At 43.5% G+C, this 18424-nt stretch overlaps 1 long non-coding RNA gene across 5 annotated transcripts in view; it reads right to left on the bottom strand.

Annotated features, from left to right (window-relative positions):
• Positions 1-18424, bottom strand: part of LOC139754905 (uncharacterized) — a 280753-nt gene that overhangs the window by 164953 nt on the left and 97376 nt on the right. The gene's annotated exons all lie outside the window — the stretch shown is intronic.

Raw genomic sequence — 18424 nt, 5'->3', positions numbered from 1 at the left:
AGCATTTATGATAATGAAACTGTTGCTAAAAAGCCATCTCCTTTTCGCAACTTTTATCTGAGGCAGTTGTCTCAGTCATTATTCAGTTCGGAACAATGCATGTAGTGAATCAGTATATATATATATATATATATATATATATATATATATATATATATATATATATATATATATATTCATACTATTCGCCACTTTCCGCGTCAGCGAGGTAGCGTTAAGAACAGAGGACTGGGCCTCTGAGGAAACATCCTCACCCAGCCCCCTTCTCTGTTCCTTCCTGTGGAAAATTAAAGATATATATATATATATAATATATATATATATATATATATATATATATATATATATATATATATATATATATATATAATGCATTTTAGCTTATGCTAGGATAATCTGGTATCATTCCTTGCTTAGAGCATTATATCAAGGCCGTAGAATTAATGGATATCATTGCACAATTACAGTATGAATGACTATCAATCCCAGTGAAAAAAAAAAAATCCTTTTATTAGCAAAGACTCAGACGTGTTTATAACCCAAGATTAGTAGCCAGTGACCACCTCAAGTACTTCAGTCATGGTTTTCTTCTTGACGCGACTGTTGAGGCTGGCTTACGTGTGGATAAGTATGTCAGCTAATTGACAAGATGTCAAGACAAGAGACAACAGAGGTTAATATGGAAACGATGACTTGCGGTAACAAGACAGGCACATTTATAATAAGGTGTTTACATAAGATCTTACCTGTAGGGGATTATCCTCCGGGGCAGCTGCGCCATGGGATTGAGCCGGCGGACCTGCGAATAGATTATTATATTCTATGTGCATGACGTGGTGGAGTATCATATCAAAATTATACTTTTTCTATTTTTTCTAGTTTATATATATATATATATATATATATATATATATATATATATATATATATATATATATATATATTTGGAAGAATACGACGGAGGACGAGGAGGACAGCGTCTCTGGAAGCTTGTCTGTGTAATCGTGGCCTTGACCCAGTGGGAGGGAGCGGGGGGCTGGAAATCCTCCCCTCTCGTTTTTTTTTTTTTTCCAAAAGAAGGAACAGAGTGGGCCAGGTGAGGATATTCCAAAAAAGGCCCAATCCTCTGTTCTTAACGCTACCTCGCTAACGCGGGAAATGGCGAATAGTTTAAAAAAAAAATATATATATATGTATATATATATATATATATATATATATATATATATATATATATATATATATATCCCTGGGGATATATAGAATACTTCCCACGTATTCCCTGCGTGTCATAGAAGGCGACTAAAAGGGGAGGAAGCGGGTGGCTGGAAATCCTCCCCTCTCTATTTCTTTTTTTTTCCAAAAGAAGGAACAGAGAAGGGGGCCAGGTGAGGATATTCCCTCAAAGGCCCAGTCCTCTGTTCTTAACGCTACCTCGCTAATGCGGAAAATGGCGAATAGTATGAAAGGAAAGATATATATATATATATATATATATATATATATGTATATATATATATATATATATATATATATATATATATATATATATATATATATATATATATATATATATATGATTTCAATCACATATTGAATAGGATTGTAGGCTTAATGACCTTCATCATAGGTCGCTGTCCGTAAAACCCAGCGAACAACAACAATGGGATGTGAAGGAGTCATTTCACTAAGAGCAGTGGTATGTGGATTACCATTTTTAGGTGACAAATGTCAGATATCAGTATACTGCGTCAGTATATTGAAGGTTAGTTGGTCACTATACCGAAATCAAGAGGCAAGAACTTCTCTCTTAGTATCTAAGTGTCTCTCTTAGTATCTCGGTGTCACCATGCATGACTGTGAATTCTGAGAGAACGCCAACAGCACAACGATCATGTCTTCTGTAATAATCCAAGAGCTTGCCCGTCGATGATGCCGTCCACGTATATTCACAGTGCCTCTGATCCCGTGCAAATATATAAAAGAGCAGCGGCGGCAGGAGGCGAGGAAACCTGAACTCGTTCGTTCGACTCCCGTGCTCCTAAGATACGGAGGTGTGTCGCTACGCCTGCATATTGAAATGAAATATACCTTGAAAGGGATACGACAACAGCGAAGTATAATGACAGGCGAGATTTGATTAATTCTGGCCGAAGCAGGAAGGTGGCGTGGAGCTGTGTGTGAGAGGTTGTTGGAGGCGGGGGTTATTATATACCAGTCAGTAGGTAAGCTTGAAGTTCTGGTGGGCATCCTGCATTATGGTCTGTCGGTGAGTGGGTCATTGGTGACTTGTGGCGTGTATTACCCAGCATGGCTTGGCTGCTGTTGCTGTTAGTGATGGAAGTGTCTAGTGGTGCTGGGAGAGGCTGTGGAACGGGAGTTGGCTGGCGAGTTGGCTAGCAATAGGATGAGGTAGAAGAAACCTGACATATGGGCCAAGCTATGGGTAGGAGTTGTATCAGAGGATGTGTATCGTTAGGTGTGGATGATGGGCTGTGTATGTGGACGGGTGGGTGGGAGTGTAGACCACGGCCACCACCACACATCCCTCACACCCGCGCTGGGTCTTATTCCTCAGTCTACTGAGCACGACAGTACGACACCAGGGTGAGTGTAGGCGGTTAAAGGTGGGTGTTGCATAAGGTGATATGAAAATGATCTCCGCGTAAAGTACAAGACCTACCTACCATACGACAGGTCTGAACAAATCTATGTTAACTTCTTGCGCACGACTGTACGATCCCTCGCCATGACGGTCTCTCTTCCACCTGACCTTTAAATGATCAAAAGGAAGGCCTACGCACCATCATCCCTTTCTCTTTTTATCCTGGATGTTATATTCGCCTTTTAAGTATGTGGGGCGTAAGTCTTGCTTCCAGTCAATAAACCCTTGAAAAAGAATGACGATTCATATGAAAGGTTTGCTTTAAATTTTTCATATAATAAAAAGAATGCCTGATAATCGCTCCAGTGTTTATGTTAAGGGCATTTGGGCTGTGTTACCAAGGTCTGACCATCATCATCTACGAACTAATTTTAAACATAAAAGTTTACTCTGGAAACAACAGGGCAGGAGGGTCGTCCCACCCGGAGCATTACACCCACTCATCTATTAATTGTCCAGCAACAATCACTCATCACCTCACTTCTGACAGGCATATGTATCATGAATTCCGTTGGGTTGTCAAAAGGGAGGCAGAGGAGGGAAGGGGGATGGGGTGGTGGTGGGTGGGGGGAACGGAAGGAGGATGGTGGGATGGGGGGGAGGTTGGCAGCCTCGTGGGAACAGCCAGGTGTCCAATGGTGTTGCCAACTACCACTGGACAGGGCTCTTCACCGATCATTTTTCACCTTCCTTTTTATAGCCTGTTCAGCAGGGCTGTTAAACCTACAACGTTATTTAAAAAGTGTACCGCCATTATCATTAGATAAAGGGCGACTGTAATTCATAAGATATAAACATCAGTAGGTGATGGAAGGTATTTTTCAGGAAAAGGTGATGGCAACACTGATCCGTGTGGCAGATAATGCGCTTATTGGTGAACACGAGAGAGACGTGTTTAACAGTCGGCCACCTCTTACCCCAGTCACCTGCACGTGTCTCCTACCCAGTCACCTGCACGTACCTCGCACCCAGTCACCTGCATGTACCTTCTACCATGTCACAGTAGTCAGCAGTCAGCCCGTTCCTATATCAATCAGCCGCCCTACATCTCCCAACCATATCATTCGTCCACCCATATTACCAGATGGCACCAGTTAACCGCTCATGCCTCCTGCTCACACCAGTCATCATCTTTCCTCTAGTTAGTCGTGTCCTCATCTCCCAGGTCTAACACAACCATTGCTCATGTCACCATCTTAAGCCAGACATCATTCTATACGTGCCACAGACACCAGTCAGGTGCTCATATCTTCCGACACCAGTCAGTTTAACATATGTCCTGTTCATACCAGTCACCCGGCAGTCATTTCTGTCAGCTTAAATCTCTCGCCCAAACCTGTTAACCATTTAACCAACGGTAGCAATGAAATAGTTTCCTTATTAAACAGTTGACCAATTCCGTGTTCACTACCGGAAACTTGACAAATATAACACAACCACAAAACGTACGTCCTTGGACAGAAATAATGATCGCACGATCACGAATGTAACCCCGGTTTACAAACCAGAGGCTCACATGAACCTTTACAACTGCCTTGACTTCAAGTTTACAGTAAGAGCGGCCACCTTGGATGAAGATCGCGGTCACCAACCGATGTTTTATAGATGGAGCCACACAAGGGAAATCCCTGCCATGTTTAGCTCGAACTGGCACTGTGGTTTCAGGAGAGGCGACTGTTATGTGCAAAGTTACCGGACGGTCGACAGGAGACAGACGCCAAGTCGGGGGCAAAGACTTGGTCAGCTCTGAGATAGAAAATGCGCCTCAAGTTTTGAACTCGTCAGTCTTCAGTTTTGAGGAAAATGTTGGAAACAATCAGAGACGAAAATTGAATTAATGAATAAAAGTTATCTTAGGTTCCTTAACAGTATATCATATACGGCGAATGTGACAGAATTTGTTAATCACATCCTCTTATTGACATTGAAAAATACCTACAGATTTTATCCATGGCCAAGACACCCAAGGATCTTTCACGTAAAATACTTTCAGGTAAGACGAATCGCACGGTAGAAGGAAATCCAGTATGGATGTGGCTCCCAGGTTATCCTGACACGCAACACGTAGGACACAGCAGGGAAGCAGACGTAGGACTGGCTGAGGGTGACACGCGGGATACCACAAGGAGCAGTTTTAGACCTCGTAAGTTTTTACCGTTTGTATCATTCATCTGAAGACAAGACGCGCTTGTAAAATTTCAGAATCTGCCAACAACTTGAAACTAGGAAACAAAACCAAAACAAAGGAAGACAGTTCAGTGATCAAAAGAGATGACGTTGTAGAGAGACAAGGAAGAGGAAGTGCTGACATATAAGTAATTCCTTTTGGTTATAAGAATACTGAACATAGATAATAAATGTTGGTAATTTGAAATCATATGTACGAGAAGTGATGATTAATCAATCACGACTTAAGCAAAGCAATGCTTAGCTGCTTACAACAAAGAAAATGTTAAGCTTTATAGTTAGAAGTATAAACTCAACCGAGACACAGTACTTACTCTTTGCAAATCCCTTGTCAGACCACATGCAGAATACGAGGCTCAGTTATGGTCACCAAAATCTAATAGAGACGAAGAAAAATTGGAATGAACAAAAAAGATCGACAAAACTAATTTCGTTCCTCAGATATATGCCGAGTTAAAAAATAAAGTTACCTAAAAAAGTAGAGTCCGAGGAGATGCAGTAGACGTTTTCAAAATACTTAATAGTATCGACAGTACAGTACAATAACTCACGACAATTTCATTAAATAGAACTACAATGACCAGAGGTAATGGCATGAAGTAACGGGGAAACACGCAAGACAAAAATGTGGGCAAACGTTTTTCAGCAGTAGACGTTTGGAATACTGGAATAAGCTACAAGAACAACAGTGTAATACTCACGCATGTCAACTTTTTTCTTGACAAATCAAATAGTACAATACATCCTCCCCAGAGTATCTGGCGGCTGAAATTAAAAGTGTGTTTTTCATTCATCAACGCCCACAGATTTTACTTCAGTGTACTATTTCTATACCACATGGAGGATCTTCATAAGAATATTGCTATCGGCTGATACGTCATCAGTTTTTCAAACCACTAGCTGATGTTCGTCTCCCTCGGGTGTTGTACAGAAGCTTGGTAAAAAGGAAAGCTTCTTTATAGCAAGTTCTTCGCACGGGACTTTGACAGTAGAGGTTCACGCTGCTGTGAAAAAAAAAAAAAAGACCTGGTCTCGCTGCTGCATTAATCTCTTATTCCAGGTTGTGATCTAGGGCACAAAGGGAGGTGGAGTCGTCTGATCTTTCGGGGAAGAAGTGTAGGGAAGCTTCCGTCATGGCACAGCCGCAACCTTCCAATATAGCTTCAACGTCATCCACGTTTACTACTGTAGTCCAGGGATTCCGGAGAATCTAGTGTCTGTGTGTGTGTGTGTGTGTGTGTGTGTGTGTGTGTGTGTGTGTGTGTGTGTCTATTTGCGTTGTATGGGGAGGGAGTTTTATACTCCTAAGGCCTCATCTTTTGACACTGCTGCCTGCATTAAGTGTCTTCAGTCATTGGATGTGTGTGTGTGTGTGTGTGTGTGTGTGTGTGTGTGTGTGTGTGTGTGTTAAGAAAATACAAACTTGGAGGCAGGGACGAGAGTGGTGTGAAGGCCGCGGTAGAAAAAGGGACAAACTCACGAAGAAGAGGGACCCACCTAAACACCTTCAGTCTTTTGATGAGCGACTCCTGCGCGTCTCCCTGCAGGGGAGGTGTCGTGGCTGGTTCTAGAGGGGGTGAGAGTTAGAGTCCCACCAGGGAAGAGTTCAGCGATGCGAAAACAGTGGAGAGAGAGAGAGAGAGAGAGAGAGAGAGAGAGAGAGAGAGAGAGAGAGAGAGAGAGAGAGAGAGAGAGAGAGTTCCAAATGAGCTTGTAACGAAGATAAAAAAAAGGAGAGAACTTGAAAGGGTTGGTAAGGTAGGTATAAATGGAAACTTAGGGAGACGCGGACTGGTCTTGGTAAGAAAACTACAAATGAACCGAGACAGAACAATATGGCAGATATATATATATATATATATATATATATATATAATAATATATATATATATATATATATATATATATAGACAGGCGAGATTTGATTAATTCTGGCCGAAGCAGGAAGGTGGCGTGGAGCTGTGTGTGAGAGGTTGTTGGAGGCGGGGGTTATTATATACCAGTCAGTAGGTAAGCTTGAAGTTCTGGTGGGCATCCTGCATTATGGTCTGTCGGTGAGTGGGTCATTGGTGATTTGTGGCGTGTATTACCCAGCATGGCTTGGCTGCTGTTGCTGTTAGTGATGGAAGTGTCTAGTGGTGCTGGGAGAGGCTGTGGAACGGGAGTTGGCTGGCGAGTTGGCTAGCAATAGGATGAGGTAGAAGAAACCTGACATATGGGCCAAGCTATGGGTAGGAGTTGTATCAGAGGATGTGTATCGTTAGGTGTGGATGATGGGCTGTGTATGTGGACGGGTGGGTGGGAGTGTAGACCACGGCCACCACCACACATCCCTCACACCCGCGCTGGGTCTTATTCCTCAGTCTACTGAGCACGACAGTACGACACCAGGGTGAGTGTAGGCGGTTAAAGGTGGGTGTTGCATAAGGTGATATGAAAATGATCTCCGCGTAAAGTACAAGACCTACCTACCATACGACAGGTCTGAACAAATCTATGTTAACTTCTTGCGCACGACTGTACGATCCCTCGCCATGACGGTCTCTCTTCCACCTGACCTTTAAATGATCAAAAGGAAGGCCTACGCACCATCATCCCTTTCTCTTTTTATCCTGGATGTTATATTCGCCTTTTAAGTATGTGGGGCGTAAGTCTTGCTTCCAGTCAATAAACCCTTGAAAAAGAATGACGATTCATATGAAAGGTTTGCTTTAAATTTTTCATATAATAAAAAGAATGCCTGATAATCGCTCCAGTGTTTATGTTAAGGGCATTTGGGCTGTGTTACCAAGGTCTGACCATCATCATCTACGAACTAATTTTAAACATAAAAGTTTACTCTGGAAACAACAGGGCAGGAGGGTCGTCCCACCCGGAGCATTACACCCACTCATCTATTAATTGTCCAGCAACAATCACTCATCACCTCACTTCTGACAGGCATATGTATCATGAATTCCGTTGGGTTGTCAAAAGGGAGGCAGAGGAGGGAAGGGGGATGGGGTGGTGGTGGGTGGGGGGAACGGAAGGAGGATGGTGGGATGGGGGGGAGGTTGGCAGCCTCGTGGGAACAGCCAGGTGTCCAACGGTGTTGCCAACTACCACTGGACAGGGCTCTTCACCGATCATTTTTCACCTTCCTTTTTATAGCCTGTTCAGCAGGGCTGTTAAACCTACAACGTTATTTAAAAAGTGTACCGCCATTATCATTAGATAAAGGGCGACTGTAATTCATAAGATATAAACATCAGTAGGTGATGGAAGGTATTTTTCAGGAAAAGGTGATGGCAACACTGATCCGTGTGGCAGATAATGCGCTTATTGGTGAACACGAGAGAGACGTGTTTAACAGTGCGGCCACCTCTTACCCCAGTCACCTGCACGTGTCTCCTACCCAGTCACCTGCACGTACCTCGCACCCAGTCACCTGCATGTACCTTCTACCATGTCACAGTAGTCAGCAGTCAGCCCGTTCCTATATCAATCAGCCGCCCTACATCTCCCAACCATATCATTCGTCCAGCCATATTACCAGATGGCACCAGTTAACCGCTCATGCCTCCTGCTCACACCAGTCATCATCTTTCCTCTAGTTAGTCGTGTCCTCATCTCCCAGGTCTAACACAACCATTGCTCATGTCACCATCTTAAGCCAGACATCATTCTATACGTGCCACAGACACCAGTCAGGTGCTCATATCTTCCGACACCAGTCAGTTCAACATATGTCCTGTTCATACCAGTCACCCGGCAGTCATTTCTGTCAGCTTAAATCTCTCGCCCAAACCTGTTAACCATTTAACCAACGGTAGCAATGAAATAGTTTCCTTATTAAACAGTAGACCAATTCCGTGTTCACTACCGGAAACTTGACAAATATAACACAACCACAAAACGTACGTCCTAGGACAGAAATAATGATCGCACGATCACGAATGTAACCCCGGTTTACAAACCAGAGGCTCACATGAACCTTTACAACTGCCTTGACTTCAAGTTTACAGTAAGAGCGGCCACCTTGGATGAAGATCGCGGTCACCAACCGATGTTTTATAGATGGAGCCACACAAGGGCAATCCCTGCCATGTTTAGCTCGAACTGGCACTGTGGTTTCAGGAGAGGCGACTGTTATGTGCAAAGTTACCGGACGGTCGACAGGAGACAGACGCCAAGTCGGGGGCAAAGACTTGGTCAGCTCTGAGATAGAAAATGCGCCTCAAGTTTTGAACTCGTCAGTCTTCAGTTTTGAGGAAAATGTTGGAAACAATCAGAGACGAAAATTGAATTAATGAATAAAAGTTATCTTAGGTTCCTTAACAGTATATCATATACGGCGAATGTGACAGAATTTGTTAATCACATCCTCTTATTGACATTGAAAAATACCTACAGATTTTATCCATGACCAAGACACCCAAGGATCTTTCACGTAAAATACTTTCAGGTAAGACGAATCGCACGGTAGAAGGAAATCCAGTATGGATGTGGCTCCCAGGTTATCCTGACACGCAACACGTAGGACACAGCAGGGAAGCAGACGTAGGACTGGCTGAGGGTGACACGCGGGATACCACAAGGAGCAGTTTTAGACCTCGTAAGTTTTTACCGTTTGTATCATTCATCTGAAGACAAGACGCGCTTGTAAAATTTCAGAATCTGCCAATAACTTGAAACTAGGAAACAAAACCAAAACAAAGGAAGACAGTTCAGTGATCAAAAGAGATGACGTTGTAGAGAGACAAGGAAGAGGAAGTGCTGACATATAAGTAATTCCTTTTGGTTATAAAAATACTGAACATAGATAACAAATGTTAGTAATTTAAAATCATATGTACGAGAAGTGATGATTAATCAATCACGACTTAAGCAAAGCAATGCTTAGCTGCTTACAACAAAGAAAATGTTAAGCTTTATAGTTAGAAGTATAAACTCAACCGAGACACAGTACTTACTCTTTGCAAATCCCTTGTCAGACCACATGCAGAATACGAGGCTCAGTTATGGTCACCAAAATCTAATAGAAACGAAGAAAAATTGGAATGAACAAAAAAGATGGACAAAACTAATTTCGTTCCTCAGATATATGCCGAGTTAAGAAATAAAGTTACCTAAAAAAGTAGAGTCCGAGGAGATGCAGTAGACGTTTTCAAAATACTTAATAGTATCGACAGTACAGTACAATAACTCACGACAATTTCATTAAATAGAACTACAATGACCAGAGGTAATGGCATGAAGTAACGGGGAAACACGCAAGACAAAAATGTGGGCAAACGTTTTTCAGCAGTAGACGTTTGGAATACTGGAATAAGCTACAAGAACAACAGTGTAATACTCACGCATGTCAACTTTTTTCTTGACAAATCAAATAGTACAATACATCCTCCCCAGAGTATCTGGCGGCTGAAATTAAAAGTGTGTTTTTCATTCATCAACGCCCACAGATTTTACTTCAGTGTACTATTTCTATACCACATGGAGGATCTTCATAAGAATATTGCTATCGGCTGATACGTCATCAGTTTTTCAAACCACTAGCTGATGTTCGTCTCCCTCGGGTGTTGTACAGAAGCTTGGTAAAAAGGAAAGCTTCTTTATAGCAAGTTCTTCGCACGGGACTTTGACAGTAGAGGTTCACGATGCTGTGAAAAAAAAAAAAAAAGACCTGGTCTCGCTGCTGCATTAATCTCTTATTCCAGGTTGTGATCTAGGGCACAAAGGGAGGTGGAGTCGTCTGATCTTTCGGGGAAGAAGTGTAGGGAAGCTTCCGTCATGGCGCAGCCGCAACCTTCCAATATAGCTTCAACGTCATCCACGTTTACTACTGTAGTACAGGGATTCCGGAGAATCTAGTGTCTGTGTGTGTGTGTGTGTGTGTGTGTGTGTGTGTGTGTGTGTGTGTGTGTCTATTTGCGTTGTATGGGGAGGGAGTTTTATACTCCTAAGGCCTCATCTTTTGACACTGCTGCCTGCATTAACAGTGTCTTCAGTCATTGGATGTGTGTGTGTGTGTGTGTGTGTGTGTGTGTGTGTGTGTGTGTGTGTGTTAAGAAAATACAAACTTGGAGGCAGGGACGAGAGTGGTGTGAAGGCCGCGGTAGAAAAAGGGACAAACTCACGAAGAAGAGGGACCCACCTAAACACCTTCAGTCTTTTGATGAGCGACTCCTGCGCGTCTCCCTGCAGGGGAGGTGTCGTGGCTGGTTCTAGAGGGGGTGAGAGTTAGAGTCCCACCAGGGAAGAGTTCAGCGATGCGAAAACAGTGGAGAGAGAGAGAGAGAGAGAGAGAGAGAGAGAGAGAGAGAGAGAGAGAGAGAGAGAGAGAGAGAGAGAGAGAGAGAGAGTTCCAAATGAGCTTGTAACGAAGATAAAAAAAAGGAGAGAACTTGAAAGGGTTGGTAAGGTAGGTATAAATGGAAACTTAGGGAGACGCGGACTGGTCTTGGTAAGAAAACTACAAATGAACCGAGACAGAACAATATGGCAGATATATATATATATATATATATATAAAGGCGGGATGAACTGGAACGGGACAGGAAACCGGACGAGGTAACAAAGGAACACAGGAAGGTAGGAAGGAGAATATCGGATGAGAGGAAGGGGAGAAAACGGAGCAGAGAGTCACAAACGTCACGAAGATAGATGACAAGTGAATCCTTGAGTAAAAGAAAGCACATTAAAGAGAATGGGAGTAGAGAATTCTTCGATAGAGGAGGAAATGAATAATTATTGAGGTCGAAGACAGAAGTTTGGCTGAGACGAGGTAATGAAAGATATAACGGATAGAGGGAATGAATCAGTCAGACTGTAAGGGGTGACTGATGACACATGGGAGTAAAGAGACAGTGTGAAGATGAGTAGGTACAAAATATGGATGAAGTGATATCACACACACACACACACACACACACACACACACACACACGAGCCTCTATAGTGTAATGTTTTGCGTTGTGATCCACCAATCCATTAAGCCCGGGTTCGAATCCCGAACAGGGCAGGTAGCATAGGGCCAACCAAGCTACTCATCCTTCCCGTTGGCTTAATCTAGAGTGTGCATGTGCGTGTACATGATGTTAAGACCACGTATACATGGCGGGACAACACGCGAATAGTGATCACACACATGTACGTGTTGATGACTGACATCGACCAATTCCATAAATATTCGTTTCAAAGAAAGAAATGAAAAATCCTCAAAGAAACAAATAGTCAGACCCATAATATACACACACCATTTCTTGATTAAGGCGCATCAATCTGATCATGAAGCGTCCAACGTCTTGGAACGCGGACGTCATGGTCTTGAAAAATACATTCGTTTCTCATCTGCCAACGTCAGGTTGATGAATGTAAAGCGTCGACGGACATAATGACGTTGGCATCCGGAGCAAAATAATGGATACTTGAAGGAAACATGAGCGAGCCTCATGGGAAACCATTACAACAGAGCAGGGACGAGACACTATGCCAGATAGAGCCAGGCAGGGGGAAGCAGAGCCAAGCTGAGTCACGTAAAGCAAGGTAAGGCCGAGGAGAGATAGGCAGAGCCAGATGTAACCAGACGGGGGGTAGACAGTGTTACACTGAGTTTCGTAGAGCCAGATAGATCCAGGCGGAGCCACGTAGAGCCAGAAAGGCCCAGACTGAGGACTGAGTGTCCTCTACAAGATTTTAAATGTTGATCAGTATATAAGATGCGCCTAAATTACCAGTGATGCCATCTAACCGAGGTTAACACTTCCACGTAATTCTAGTTGTCTATTGCTCAGCCTTTCAAGCCAGGTCCCTTGGTATGTGTTGTGGCAACATGTATAACATTAACCCTCTTTGGGAATGCGGTGTTGCGGCACAAGCCTTTGCCGTTTGTCACTGTCGTATTTCTGAGTCTTAGATATGTTACTTCCAAGAATATGTTAGGCGGTGAAATATCACTGTTTATGACAACAAGACGGTCAAATTGTCACCAGTGCCTCTGTCCATATATTTCTAACAATCTATAATCTGACAGCCTGATTAACGACTTCAATATTCTATAATAATCTATCAAAATTATCTGCAACTGATGCAGACATCATCAGTCATCGTGACAGTCATTCATCGCTTGCAGGAGCCGCTATTGATAGCAGCAGTCAGCAGGCAACAAGTTACGGAGTCTAGCGAACCATCGAACGTGTGCCGTAAGCACAAGTAACAGGGACCCTATCAGGAGCCCACGCCTGGTGACCCAGTGATGCATCATCTTTAGTGGACACACGAGCACTGTAAACCCCAAGGGTGCTCCCCAGGGCTCAGAGTTGGTGTCGACGTCTGCCACCTACCCCAGGGTCCTTATCTATGAAGGTAACACCTAACAAGAACGTGATATACCTAGCGGTCAACCCGAGAGGCGGAAATCAGCGGAGCCTGTGTGAGAACTATGTTGCCACAAGACTGACTGAAAAAAGATAGACAATAAAATTTCACATGAATGGGGACTCTGGGCCAGGTGGGGGGAGACGGTGCTGTGGACTTCACAAGGGAATTCATTTTTGTACCAGTGACAGGCGGAAGGGGGCTTGGGGGGAGGGGGAAGAGACCCTGCAGGAAGAGGAGGCTGCAGCAGGAGACGAGGACGATTAGAGTTAGGGGAGCAGGTGAGGTGTGAGGAGCGGGGGAGGCAGGGCTGGCCTGCAGAGGCACGGGTGCGGGAGGAGGAAGGGAAAAGCAAAGGAACAGGTGTGGAGCACAAGACGGCAGAACAGAAGAAAGTTGAAGGAATGATCGATCGTGGAACAGAGGGGTATCAAAGAGGATACTGTTAGATCTGGTCTGTGTTGAAAATACAGAGTTGAGGAACACTTTCCATTTCATGACTTCCCGACATTATTGAGCGAATGTCGAGGGTCCTAGGCAACACCTGTGAAAGTATAGTGTGGAGTCCTGGGGAAATCGTGTTTGAAAATGTACAAGAGAAATATAATCAAACCTTGCATCTCTCCTCCGTCTTTAATCACAGTATAGAGGCAGTACGTAACTTTAGTATATAACAAGAATGATAGAAACTTCATCTTTCCTTATTAAAGTTACTTCTTATTTGTATTGAATTCTTTATGAAGTTTAACCTATATCAAAAAGAAATTGATATTTTGGCTGACAGAGCCATAACAAACATTAGCTGTTGCAAAGAGATAGATGTTTGGCGCTACCCTAAGGCATCCTAAATACTTTATTTATATAACAATAATGATGATGATGGTGATAATTATTGAATTAACTGCAGCCAAAGGCCGGGATCATGTAAAGATGATATATAGAACATACAGGGGGTACTACGTAATGGAGGGGTGTTAAATAGACCACTTTTACACAAGTACAACGGTAGAGGTTGATGTACAATCAATCAATTATTCATGATGGTCACAATGGTTAGATTGAGCCGTGTCTGTAACGGTCTTCACGTCAGCTCTGATGAGCTCAGTGCAATAGCGGTGGCGAACTGCATCTCGGAGACAAATGATTTCAGCGCTTCCTGCAGATAAGGAGAACCTTCTTGCCCCAAAGGAGCCCATCTTACCTTACTCCCGGGCGGAGCGCAGCCTTGAATTTGCAAGAACTCAATCAAATGGGACCTGGGTTACATGACTAATTAAGTAACTACCAACCTAGACATTATATGGTAATCACATAGGCGCGATCATTAACTGTTATTACCAGGCTCGGATCATTAAGCCTGGGGAGTACACTTTGGCTCACACGCCAGAGGTTAGTGTCTGGGGTGGGAGACGTCTACACGTCAACACTGTTACGTGAACGTGTCGCACTTGACCCAGGTCTCACAGCCGGTTGACTTGAGTCAGTTTGTCACCTTGTGTTCAGGGATACTTTTCAATAAGTCCTCAATGTATGACGTGCTAGTAAAACACACCTGCTACCTGGCGTCATTTAAGAGTTACATTTCAATCATTAATCGTAATAGAGATCCATGAGCTCTGTGTGTGTGTGTGTGTTAGGTGTATGATTAATAATATCTCCTTAATTCAAAATTGTCTTTAATCTCTTGAGAACGACGATACGACCCTATAGTACGACGTTACGACCCATAAGAACGACCAAACCACCATAGAGCACGACGGCAAGGTCCTTAAATACAACTTTTCGAAGTTTGAGCACGACAGTACGACCCTCGAGAACGAAGAAACGACCCAAGAGCACGACGGTACGATCCCCAAGCACGGCGCAACGACCCTTGATCACTAGGGTACGATCTTTGACACGATCGCGCAACCCTCAACTTAATCCTTAAGGGCAGTGCTTCGTTGCTGAGAAGATCAAGCTTCATCCTCAGTAAGTTTCCTGTTCATTAGGTACGTGTTGCCTGCAGAACCTCCTCCACCTGAACTGTGTACCACATAACTGCATCTCCTTCCTTCAGAGTAACTTCAAATATCACACCGTACAGCGCGCTATCTCCCCAAGACCTCCAGTGTATATCTAAAGCTGGGTAAAATGCTTGATAAATGCACCACAGTCACCTGGGGGACACACTGTAGGTGGTGGAAATATTTCCTGGCTCGGAGTTCAAGTGTCTTATTGCTTCGTATTCCCTCTAATCCATGATGCAGGCGTCCAGGATGACCCAGTGGGGACGCCAGGGAACACACATGAGAATAAGTTGTCAACACCTTCAGACAGACGGAAAATAATAGAAAACGGAGGGTAGTCGTCGCGAGATGATTTTTTTTTTTTTTTCAATGCATTGCTGTTATTTGATTATAGTGGTTTACAAGTTCAGTCTCATGAGAATTCTTATCAACTGATTGATGCGTTTTGTACCTCCTTGACCAAGACAGCGGGATACTGTAGTCGGCAGCTCATACATAAGACATGACCTGTGACATTTCTCCCAGTTTTTATCCGTTGGTTTAGAGAGAAGAGAAAAGAGAGAGAGAAAGAGAGAGAGAGAGAGAGAGAGAGAGAGAGAGAGAGAGAGAGAGAGAGAGAGAGAGAGAGAGAGAGAGAGAGAGACGTTCTATGAGGTATTCCGCCTGGGAACCAAATAATCCTTGACAAGTGGAGAGGAAAATTTCTGCTCTTCGTCGATTCTCCTCTGAATCTTTAAATGTCTGCCAGGCTGCTGGTGGTGGTAGCAGGTCGCCTCTGTACTCCTCTGTTTCACTCATTATATATCTATCTATCTATATATATATATATATATATATATATATATATATATATATCATTTCATTTATTATATCTCATTTTGCTTTGTCGCTGTCTCCTGCGTCAGCGAGGTAGCGCAAGGAGACAGACGAAAGAATGGCCAAACCCACCCACATACTCATGTATATACATACACGTCCACTCACGCAAATATACATACCTATAAATCTCAACGTATACGTATATATACACACAGAGACATATACATACATACACATGTACATAATTCATACTGTCTGCCTTTATTCATTCCCATCGCCGCCCCGCCACACATGAAATAACAACCCCCTCCCCCCTCATGTGTGCGAGGTAGCGCTAGGTAAAGACAACGAAGGCCACATTCGTTCACACTCAGTCTCTAGTTGCCATGTAATAATGCACCGAAACCACAGCTCCCTTTCCACATCCAGGCCCCACAGAACTTTCCATGGTTTACCCCAGACGCTTCACATGCCCTGGTTCAATCCACTGACAGCACGTCGACCCCGATATACCACATCGTTCCAATTCACTCTATTCCTTGCACGCCTTTTACCCTCCTGCATGTTCAGGCCCCGATCACTCAAAATCTTTTTCACTCCATCTTTCCACCTCCAATTTGGTCTCCCTCTTCTCCTCGTTCCCTCCACCTCCGACACATATATCCTCTTGGTCAATCTTTCCTCACTCATTCTCTCCATGTGCCCAAACCATTTCAGAACACCCTCTTCTGCTCTCTCAACCACGCTCTTTTTATTTCCACACATCTCTCTTACCCTTACGTTACTTACTCGATCAAACCACCTCACACCACACATTGTCCTCAAACATCTCATATCCAGCACATCCATCCTCCTGCGCACAACTCTATCCACGCCTCGCAACCATACAAAATTGTTGGAACCACTATTCCTTCAAACATACCCATTTTTGCTTTCCGAGATAATGTTCTCGACTTCCACACATTCTTCAAGGCTCCCAGGATTTTCGCCCCCTCCCCCACCCTATGATCCACTTCCGCTTCCATGGTTCCATCCGCTGCCAGATCCACTCCCAGATATCTAAAACACTTTACTTCCTCCAGTTTTTCTCCATTCAAACTTACCTCCCAATTGACTTGACCCTCAACCCTAATGTACCTAATAACCTTGCTCTTATTCACATTTACTCTTAACTTTCTTCTTTCACACACTTTACCAAACTCAGTCACCAGCTTCTGCAGTTTCTCACATGAATCAGCACCAGCGATGTATCATCAGCGAACAACAACTGACTCACTTCCCAAGCTCTCTCATCCACAACAGACTTCATACTTGCCCCTCTTTCCAAAACTCTTGCATTCACCTCCCTAACAATCCCATCCATAAACAAATTAAACAACCATGGAGACATCACACACCCCTGCCGCAAACCTACATTCACTGAGAACCAATCACTTTCCTCTCTTCCTACACGTACACATGCCTTACAACCTCGATAAAAACTTTTCACTGCTTCTAACAACTTGCCTCCCACACCATATATTCTTAATACCTTCCACAGAGCATCTCTATCAACTCTATCATATGCCTTCTCCAGATTCATAAATGCTACATACAAATCCATTTGCTTTTCTAAGTATTTCTCACATACATTCTTCAAAGCAAACACCTGATCAACACATCCTCTACCACTTCTGAAACCACACTGCTCTTCCCCAATCTGATGCTCTGTACATGCCTTCACCCTCTCAATCAATACCCTCCCATATAATTTACCAGGAATACTCAACAAACTTATACCTCTGAAATTTGAGCACTCTCTTATCCCCTTTGCCTTTGTACAATGGCACTATGCACGCATTCCGCCAATCCTCAGGCACCGCACCATGAGTCATACATACATTAAATAACCTTACCAACCAGTTAATAATACAGTCACCCCCTTTTTTAATAAATTCCACTGCAATACCATCCAAACCTGCTGCCTTGCCGGCTTTCATCTTCCGCAAAGCTTTCACTACCTCTTCTCTGTTTACCAAATCATTTTCCCTAACCCTCTCACTTTGCACACCACCTCGACCAACACACCCTATATCTGCCACTCTATCATCAAACACATTCAACAAACCTTCAAAATACTCACTCCATCTCTTTCTCACATCACCACTACTTGTTATCACCTCCCCATTTGCGCGCTTCACTGAAGTTCCCATTTGCTCCCTTGTCTTACTCACTTTATTTACCTCCTTCCAGAACATCTTTTTATTCTCCCTAAAATTTGATGATACTCTCTCACCCCAATTCTCATTTGCCCTCTTTTTCACCTCTTGCACCTTTCTCTTGACCTCCTGTCTCTTTCTTTTATACATCTCCCACTCAATTGCATTTTTTCCCTGCAAAAATCGTC

Source organism: Panulirus ornatus, chromosome 18 (genome assembly GCF_036320965.1).
Source record: "Panulirus ornatus isolate Po-2019 chromosome 18, ASM3632096v1, whole genome shotgun sequence".
NCBI classification, from domain to species: Eukaryota; Metazoa; Arthropoda; class Malacostraca; order Decapoda; family Palinuridae; genus Panulirus; species Panulirus ornatus.
The sequence above is the reverse complement of the archived record's forward strand: the minus strand, read 5'-3'. Positions and strand labels throughout refer to the sequence as shown.